This window comes from Photinus pyralis, unplaced genomic scaffold (genome assembly GCF_008802855.1).
Source record: "Photinus pyralis isolate 1611_PpyrPB1 unplaced genomic scaffold, Ppyr1.3 Ppyr1.4_LG10, whole genome shotgun sequence".
NCBI classification, from domain to species: Eukaryota; Metazoa; Arthropoda; class Insecta; order Coleoptera; family Lampyridae; genus Photinus; species Photinus pyralis.
The window spans coordinates 20,302,987-20,311,868 of NW_022170250.1; the positions used below are offsets into that span (position 1 = coordinate 20,302,987).

Sequence of the window (8,882 nt, forward strand, 5' to 3'; positions counted from 1 at the left end):
TGAACCATAAATATTGTTGGAAGTTCGAAAGATTCTGGAATAAACCTCGAAAAATGCGAACAAAAAATCAAACCGTGTGCGAACTATGCTCGAAAAAGACGTGAGCAGGGAAGAGGTAGGGAAGACTCGAAGGAAGAACTCACAAAAGGCCCAGAATAAGGCCTGAGAAAGCAGACTCAAATGAAGCGTAAAGTTGGGTCGTAGTATGCGTGAAAAAAAATCGAAAGTTATGCAAGAACGTGTATAAATCTAGAAAGAGGAGCGAAGAAGTAGGAGGTGAAAGGAAGGTAGGAGAAAACATGAAGTATCGGAACAAACGTGAAGAAATCTCGAAGAAAGCGTGAAGAAATCTCAGAAAAGCAGCGAAGAACGCTTGAAGGAGAGGTGAAGAAAACTTGGAAAGGAAAGGAAACGCGAAGTATCCAAGAAGTAGTGAAGACTCCAAAGTCCAAGGAGACGAAAGAAGGATAGAAAGAAAGCCCAAAAAAAACTCCAAGAAGGCGTGATTAAATCTCGGAGGAAGCGCAAAGAAATATCGAAGGAGTAACCTCAAAGGAATCGTGAAGAGAGCTTGAAGGTCAGGCGGACAAGGCTCTAAGTTCCGTGAAATATGCTGGAAAGAGGAGAAAAGAAATATTGAAGGAGGCCTGATGAAATTTTGTGGAAGACGTAGAGAAGACCAAGGAATAGCGAAGAAGGTTACAAGAAGGCGTTAAAAGGTCTTGGTTGTAGATTGACAAAAAAATGGAAAAGGGTTGAAAGAGTTGTAAGGGATCTAGAACTAGCTGAAACAAAGAGGTCTAGAAAGCGCTCAAAGAGGACGTAAAGGAATATTGAAGGAGGGGTAAAAAAAATCCCATGAAAGTCGTAAAAAAACACCCGAAGGAGACGTGAAGACGATTCTAAGTAAGCGTAATGAATACTAAAGAGAGAAAGAGAGTTCGAAGGAGGCGTGAAGAAATCTCGAGGAAGGTCTAAAGAATCCTTGCAAGGAAGAATCGAAGGATGCGTACAGAAGTAAGTGTGAAATCTTGAAGAGATTCTGAAAAAACAGGAAAAATTGCGAAGGGGACTCGAAGAGATGGTAAACCAGCTCCAAGAAATGCTCGAAGGGCAATGGAAAAAAAGTAAAATGATGCGTGGGCAAAGGCCTGAGGAAGAAGTGAAGCAAACTCGATAAAATCGTAGGGGAGCGAAAAAAATAAGGAACGCGGTGCAGAAAAAAAGTGGAAGGAATAAGGGATGTAGACGGCGTGAAGAGGACGTGAAGAAGGCACAAGGAAACTGTGAAGAAAGACCGAAGGAGATGTGAATGAGGTTCTAAAAAGAGTCTTGAGATCTCAAAGGAGCGAATGAATCTTAAAGAAAATGCACGAACGAGGTTTAAAGGATACCTGACAGCTCGGAGGAGACCTAGAGAGGCTCCAAAGAGGCGTGAAGGTTGGAGGTGGATTCAAAGAGCCGTGAAGCCGCGAAGGAGATCCGAAAAAAGAGCAAATAAAAAGCGAGAAAAACGTTATAAGAGCAGGGAAGCAGGAAGAAGGATAGTAGGGAGGAGTGAAAGATTTTCGAAAAAACTATGCTGACGGCTCGTAACGTAGCGGAGGAGGCTCAAAAAGAAGACATTTTGAAGGGGACATGAAAAACTCAAACGAAGAAAAGGGGATGTTTCTAAAGCCTTGAAATGGGACTGAGGAAGCGTGATGAAGTATCAAAGAAAGAAACTCGAAGAGATCTCGAAGGAAGCGTAAAACAGCTGAAAAAGGACGTGAAGAGGCGAAGAAGAAATGAAGTAATTTCGAAGGAAGGTTGAAAAAATCTCATGTGAAGCACGAATACGTATCGGAACAGGCGTGAAGAAATCTCGAAGAAAGCGTGAAGAAATCTCAGAAAAGCAGCGAAGAACGCTTGAAGAAGAGGTGAAGAAAACTTGGAAAGGAAAGGAAGCGCCAAGTATCAAAGCCCAAAAAAAACTCCAAGAAGGCGTGATTAAATCTCGGAGGAAACGCGAAGAAATATCAAAGGAGACGCGAAGTAACCTCAAATGAATCGTGAAGAGAGCTTGAAGGTCATGCGAACAAGGTTCCAAGGAGGAATGAAGAAGGATCGAACGAAGTCTTGAAGAATTCAGCACGAAAGAGCTGTAAAAAAAGTTCTGAGCCCGTAAGCGTGGTGAATACTCGAAAGAGGCGTGGGAAATGCTCGAATACGTAGAAAAGAAATTGTTAACTAATAAAGCTACAAGAAGGCGTTAAAAGATCTTGGTGGTGGATTGAAGAAAAAGTGAAAAAGGATTGGAAGAGTCCTAAGGGATCTAGAACTAGCTGAAACGGAGAGAACCCGAAAGCGCTCAAAGAATACGTAAAGGAACATTGAAAGAGGGGTAAAAAAATATCGTGAAAGTCGTAAAAAACACCCCGAAGGAGACATGAAGAAGTTTCCAAGTAATCGTAATGAATACTAAAAAGAGAAAGAAGGTTCGAAGAAGGCGTGAAGAAATCTCGAGAAAGGTCTAAAGAAATCTTGCAAGGAAGAATCGAAGGATGCGCAAAGAAGTATCGATCGAAGTAGGCGTGAAATCTTGAAGAAATTGTGAAAAAAAACAGGAAAAATTGCAAAGGAGGCTCGAAGAGAGGCGAAACGAGCTCCAAGAAATGCTCGAAAGGAGATGGAAAAAGACGTAAAACTGGAAGCGTGGGAAGCGGTGCAGAAAAATTAAGTGGAGGGAATAAAGGATGTAAACGGCGTGAAGAGGGCGTGTCGGAAAAGGCGCGAAAGAGAGAAAGAAGGCACAAGAAAACTGTAAAGAAACACGCGAGGAGGTATACGATAAGGCGTGAAGAAATATTAATGAGGAAGAAACTTTGAGCAATGTCTGAAGAAAGACCGAAGGAGATGTGAATGAGGTTCTAAAAAGAGTCTGAGATCTCAAAGGGGCGAAGAAAGCACGAAGAAGGTTTGAAGAATACCTGACAGCTCGGAGGAGGCCTATAGAGACGTGAAGGTTGGAGGTGGATTGAAAGAGTCGTGAAGCCGCGAAGGAGACGAAGAAAAGGTAAAGAAGAAGCAAGAAAAGCAGTTATGAGGGCTCGCAGGGGGCAGGAGATCTAAATGAATCTAAAAAAAAAAGAAGTAGGCAGCGTGAAACGATCTTGAAAAAAGAGTGAAGAAATGTTTTAAAATCGCAAAAGAAACTAGAAGATGTGATGAAGGCTCCAAGGAGGCGTTTAGAGGGCTAAAAGAAAACGTGAAAAAATCTATGAGGATGGTATAAACCTTTAGGGAAACGAGAAGAAGGATACTAGGGAGGAGTGAAGAAAAGTAAGAGTGAAGGATTTCCGAAGAAACTTTGGAGATACCTCGTAAAAGGCGTGAAGGAGGCTCATAGGAGCTTAAAGAAATTTTGAGGACGGCGTGAAGAACTTAAGAAGGTGAGGAGAAGCCTTTGGCGAGGCGTTTCCATTGAAGATCCAAGGAAAAATCGAAGAAATGGAAGGAAATATGAATAAACTTCGAAGGGGGCCAAGCGGTGCACCGAAAGTACTGCGAACAAAAGCGTGAAGGACCCGTGAAGAACTAAGGCAACTTAATAACACCTAAAGGAATCTAGAACATGGGGCGTGAAGAAAAGGGGGGTTGAAGAAGAAAAACTTAAAAAAAACGAAGGAAGGGTGATGAAGTGGCGTGCAGAAGGTTCGAAGGAAGCGTGAGAAAGGATCACAATAAAAGATAGAAAAGGGCATGAAGAGGTCTCCAAGGAGAGGTAAAGAAATCTCGATGGAGGTCTGAAGAAATAGAGGTTTTGGAGCGAGGAATCGAGAGATGGGCGAAGAAGTCTCGAAGTAGGCATGAGAAAAAATACAAAAAAAAAGGCGAAGAAGGCTATGAAGAAAGACGTAAACACGCTTGAAGAACGCTGGGATGGAGAAATAAGAAAGAAGCGTAGGGCCGTAGGCCGAAGAAGAAATGAAGCAAACCCAATGAAGTCGTAAAGGCTGATTCAGAGGAGTTGTAAAGACAGTTCCAAAGAAGCGCGAAGAAGTGCAAGAGGTGTGGAGCGAAGAAGTGTAAAAAGATTCGAAGAAATCGTTTAATCCGTAGAGGCGTGAAGCACGCTCAAAATATGGAGGAACAAGGATAAGTAAAAAAAAGCTATCCCTAAAGAGGCGTGAAGAATTCTCGAATGAGGCGTGAAGAATGCTAGAAAGAAGAAGGCCTGAGAGAGGTGGGAATAAATGTAAAATAAGGAGTAAGGAATTCTTGGCATGGAAAGAATGAATAAGGGTTGTAGAAGGTGAGAAGGAGACACAAAAAAATGTCGAAAAATGCGTGAAGCGACTTGAAGGAAGGGTGAAAAGAGAATATATCTCGAAGGAGGCGTGAGTGAATCCCAAGGAAAAGGAAAAGAAAAGGTATAGACAAGGAAAGGTGAAGGAAAAATCTAGAAGGATGCATGAAGAAAGCTAAAGAAATCGTGAAGGAATAACTAAGGAGCCATAGGAAAAGAGGAGTGTAAGAGGCGTGAGGCGAGTTTTGAAGAAGACGCGAAGAAACCTCTAAGGAAAGTTCCAGGTAGGCACGATTGAGACTTGAAGAAGGCGTGAACTTATCTCGAAAAAGCCTTGAGGGGTGTCATGCTCAAAGGGTGCGAGTAGAGTTCTCAAAATAGGCTTGCAGAAATCCTGAAGAGAAGTCAGAAAAGGGCAATTTCGAAATAAGAGTGAAGAAGGATGGATGGGTGCGTGAAGAGGGCTTGAAAGAGGCTCGAATAAGATGCGAAGGAACGGAAATTCAGTTCAACTAATCACCGCCGATACATAATTTGTAAAATGGTTGATTCGTGGCAATACATCATCCGGCTCAGTCTGAATGCCATTTGTCATTCGTAAATGTAATGTGTATCAAACAAAAGACACTCCCTTGTACGGCTCGGATTATATCATATCTCCAAGGAGTTCCTTTGCAGCTCAGTGTAGAGCTTAGAAAGCGACGTAAAGCGTCATTCATCAATACAAAAAAGTTTTGCTTCGTATTAATATGACTTTACTGAAGTCGGCACGATCTTAATCCCAACTCCAATTTGTACGTGCCCTTTCTCATTAAAAGTAGGTTAGGATGAGCGAACCAGAGCTCACGATTTACGTCGTAACATAAAACATCGCCCTCCCGTACGAGTTAGTACAGTTTTCCGCATCCCATCGTTCACGTCGCGTACATTTTGGAAATTCAAGTGCGATTTATTGCGGCGAACCCTTCGACAGATTATTCCAGTTAGTGAGATTGGCCACGAGCGTGGCTTCGCGCATTTGATCGCCGCTAATGAGACGTAAGCGCCGTCGATCAAATAATCCGTAATAATGACGTTATAACGAAAGTTTTCCCATTTCACCCGCGATCGATTCGCATATGCGATTGGGGTCGCGTAAAATTTAAATGGGCCGGCTTGCATAAATTTTAAAATCGGAACGTCACGCAATTTTTAGATCAACAAGGAGCGGGGGAGGGGGAAGGTTTTTACTTGTCCTATTTTATGTTCTTCGGAAGCAGCTGCGAGACGAGCACGGAGCAACTGAGTTTAATAGTGTTGTCACGTACCAACATCGTATTAGGTGTTGGTAGAATAAGGAAGGAGCAGAAATTGCGATCGTTACACGTTATTTTTGGTGGCATCTCTTGTTCTCTCTATCTTTTCCCGATTGGATGTGAATTCAGTTATTTTCTTGACGAAGACTATAATGGCATATTTCTATCTCGAGATGGATTGTGTAGTTTCGTTTTAATATAATTCGAATTCCTTAACAAGAATCTTAGATTAAGGTGAGATTTGAACCTTTCCCAATACAGAATATTCAAATCCGATGTGATTGGTTTATGGCGCAAGGGATTTATTTTGAATTGCAATGGAAGTGTTTGGAATATACGTAATGTGAATGATGAGACTACTATAAAAACGCATTTTCCACTAATTACACAACCTTATCGAGAGCTTGAAAAATCCTAAAAGTGCACTAGAGCCTTTTAATAGTTTTTGAAGGCTTTTCAAGGCCCTATCATTATCTACAACAATCACAAAATCTACAGAATCTAGGTACTCCACAGGGTACCAACTGTATCAACAAAATCTAACGTCTCTAAAAGCCTACAGACTATGCACAATATACATCTCTACAATGTCCACAGAGTTTACAGGTTCTGGAGACTTTACAGAATATACAAAATTGAAGGAGTATACAGAATGCACAAGCCGTGCGGCAAGGTTTACAAACTCTATACTATCCAAAACCATCCGCGGTTATAGGATCTACTACACGAAACTCTACAACAGTTCCTACACTGACAACAAACTCTACAGTGGCTGCATTTTCTATAAGGTCTACAGACTTTTCATAATGTAGAGCCTCTACAGCACCTATGAAACCTGCAGGATCTACAAGATCTACAGTGCAGTATATATCATTATGCACAATCTAGATAATCTACAGAATATACAGGATCAGAAGCTGTAAAGTTAAGAAAATTTACATAATACGCATCTAGAATCTGATGAACCTACAGAAGCTAAACAATCGGCACGATTCGCAGAATCTGTAGGATTTACAGGATCAACAGAATTTACGGGATCTGCAGAATCTACAGACTCTAAAATATGAAATTAAAAGATCTACAGACTCTTCACGATATTCAGGTCTACAAATCGGTGTTTATCTAATATTCCGTAACAAACCCTACAAAGTCTACAGACGCTGCGGAATCTACAGGGTGTATACACTTAACAGAATCTGTATATTCTACAGAACTTGCTGGATCTAAGATTGCTGATTCTATAGGACCCACAGATTGCGAAGGTCCAACAATGGAAGCTGCAGGACCTGCAGAATCTACTGGTTTCAACAAGCTGCAGAATGCATAGAACATACAGAAACGCCAGGGACTAGAAAATAGACAGGACCCAAAACATTTACCGTACCGCATTTTTTAAGTATTAAGAGTACTCGGAATCTTCAGAGCACACACGCTTTACAGAATGTACAGGACCTACAGTATATGCCGAATATTCAGTAAGTACAGAAATAGTCTGCATAGTATCCAGGACCTACAAGCAGAATGTAAAAAATGTACATGCACAATCTGCTAGATACGTACAGAATTTCCAGGATCTACAAAATTACAGAACCTGCAGAATCTGTGGGATCTGCAGGATGAGGATCTACAAAATCTACACAACTCACCGAATTTACACAACCTACAGAATCTGCAGGATCTACAAAATTTACAAAATCTACAAAATATACACGATCTACAAAAACCTACAAAACCTACAAAATCTACAAAATCTACAAAATCTACAAAACCTACAAGATCTACAAAACCTATAAAATTACAAAATCTACAGAATCTACAGAATTTACAGAATCTACAGAATCTACAGAATCCACAGAATCCACAGAATCTACAGAATCTCCAGAATCTACAGAATCTACAGAATCTACAGAATCTACGGAATCTACGAAATGTAAGACTACGGAATCTACGGAATTTACGGAATCTACGAAATGTACGGAATCTACGGAATCTACACAACTCACCGAATCTACAAAACCTACAGAATCTGCAGGATCTACAAAATTTACACAGAATGTACATAATTGGTATAATCGAAAAAATCTCTAGGAGTCGCACAATTCTATAGAATCCACAGAATCCGCACAACCCGCACAAATTACAGAAACAAATTAACCTAAATAACGTACAGACCCTATAGAATATTCTCCACAGAAGGTGTATAGAATCCATAAAATCGACCAGATGTATAAGGTCTGCAAGATCTACAAAATTTACAAAATCTACAAGATCTAAAAAATTTACAAAATCTACACAATCTACAAAATCTACAAAATAACAAAATTACAAACTATACAAAATCTACAAAATCTACGCAGACGTTCAGACGTTCACACTCTATGGAATCTACGGAATCTGCGAGATGTACGGAATCTACGGAATTTATGCAATCTACGGAATTTACGAGATCTACGGAATCTACGAAATCTACAGAATCTACAGAATCTACAGAATCTACAGAATCTACAGAATCTACAGAATCTACAGAATCTACAGAATCTACAGAATCTACAGAATCTACAGAATCTACAGTATCTACAGTATCTACAGAATCTACAGAATCTACAGAATCTACAGAATCTACAGAATCTACAAAATTTACAGAATCTACATATTCCTACATAACCTACAGAATCTATAGAATCTACAGAATCTACAGAATCTACAGAATCTACAAAATCTACAGAATCTACAGAATCTACAGAATCTACAGAATCTACAGAATCTACAGAATCTACAGAATCTACAGAATCTACAGAATCTACAGAATCTACAGAATCTACAAAATCTACAGAATCTACAGAATCTACAGAATCTACAGAATCTACAGAATCTACAGAATCTACAGAATCTACAGAATCTACAGAATCTACAGAATCTACAGAATCTGCTGAATCTATAGAATCAGCAGAATCTACAGAATCTATGGAACCTGCAGAATCTGCGGAATCTGCAGAAGCTACAGAATCTACAGAATCTACAGAATCTACAGAATCTACAGAATCTACAGAATCTACAGAATCTACAGAATCTACAGAATCTACAGAATCTACAGAATCTACAAAATGTACAGAATCTACTACAGAATCTACAGAATCTACAGAATCTACAAAATCCACAGAATCTACAGAATCCACAGAATCTACAGAATCCACAGAATCTACAGAATCTACCGAATCTACAGAATCTACAAAATCTACAGAATCTACAGAATCTACAGAATCTACTACAGAATCTACAGAATCTACAGAATCTACAGA

The 8,882-nt window shown here is 40.0% G+C and overlaps 1 protein-coding gene across 2 annotated transcripts in view; it reads left to right on the forward strand.

The window, feature by feature from the left end:
• LOC116161281 (synaptotagmin-7) overlaps positions 1-8,882 on the forward strand; it is a 650,310-nt gene that overhangs the window by 626,118 nt on the left and 15,310 nt on the right. The window lies entirely within an intron of this gene.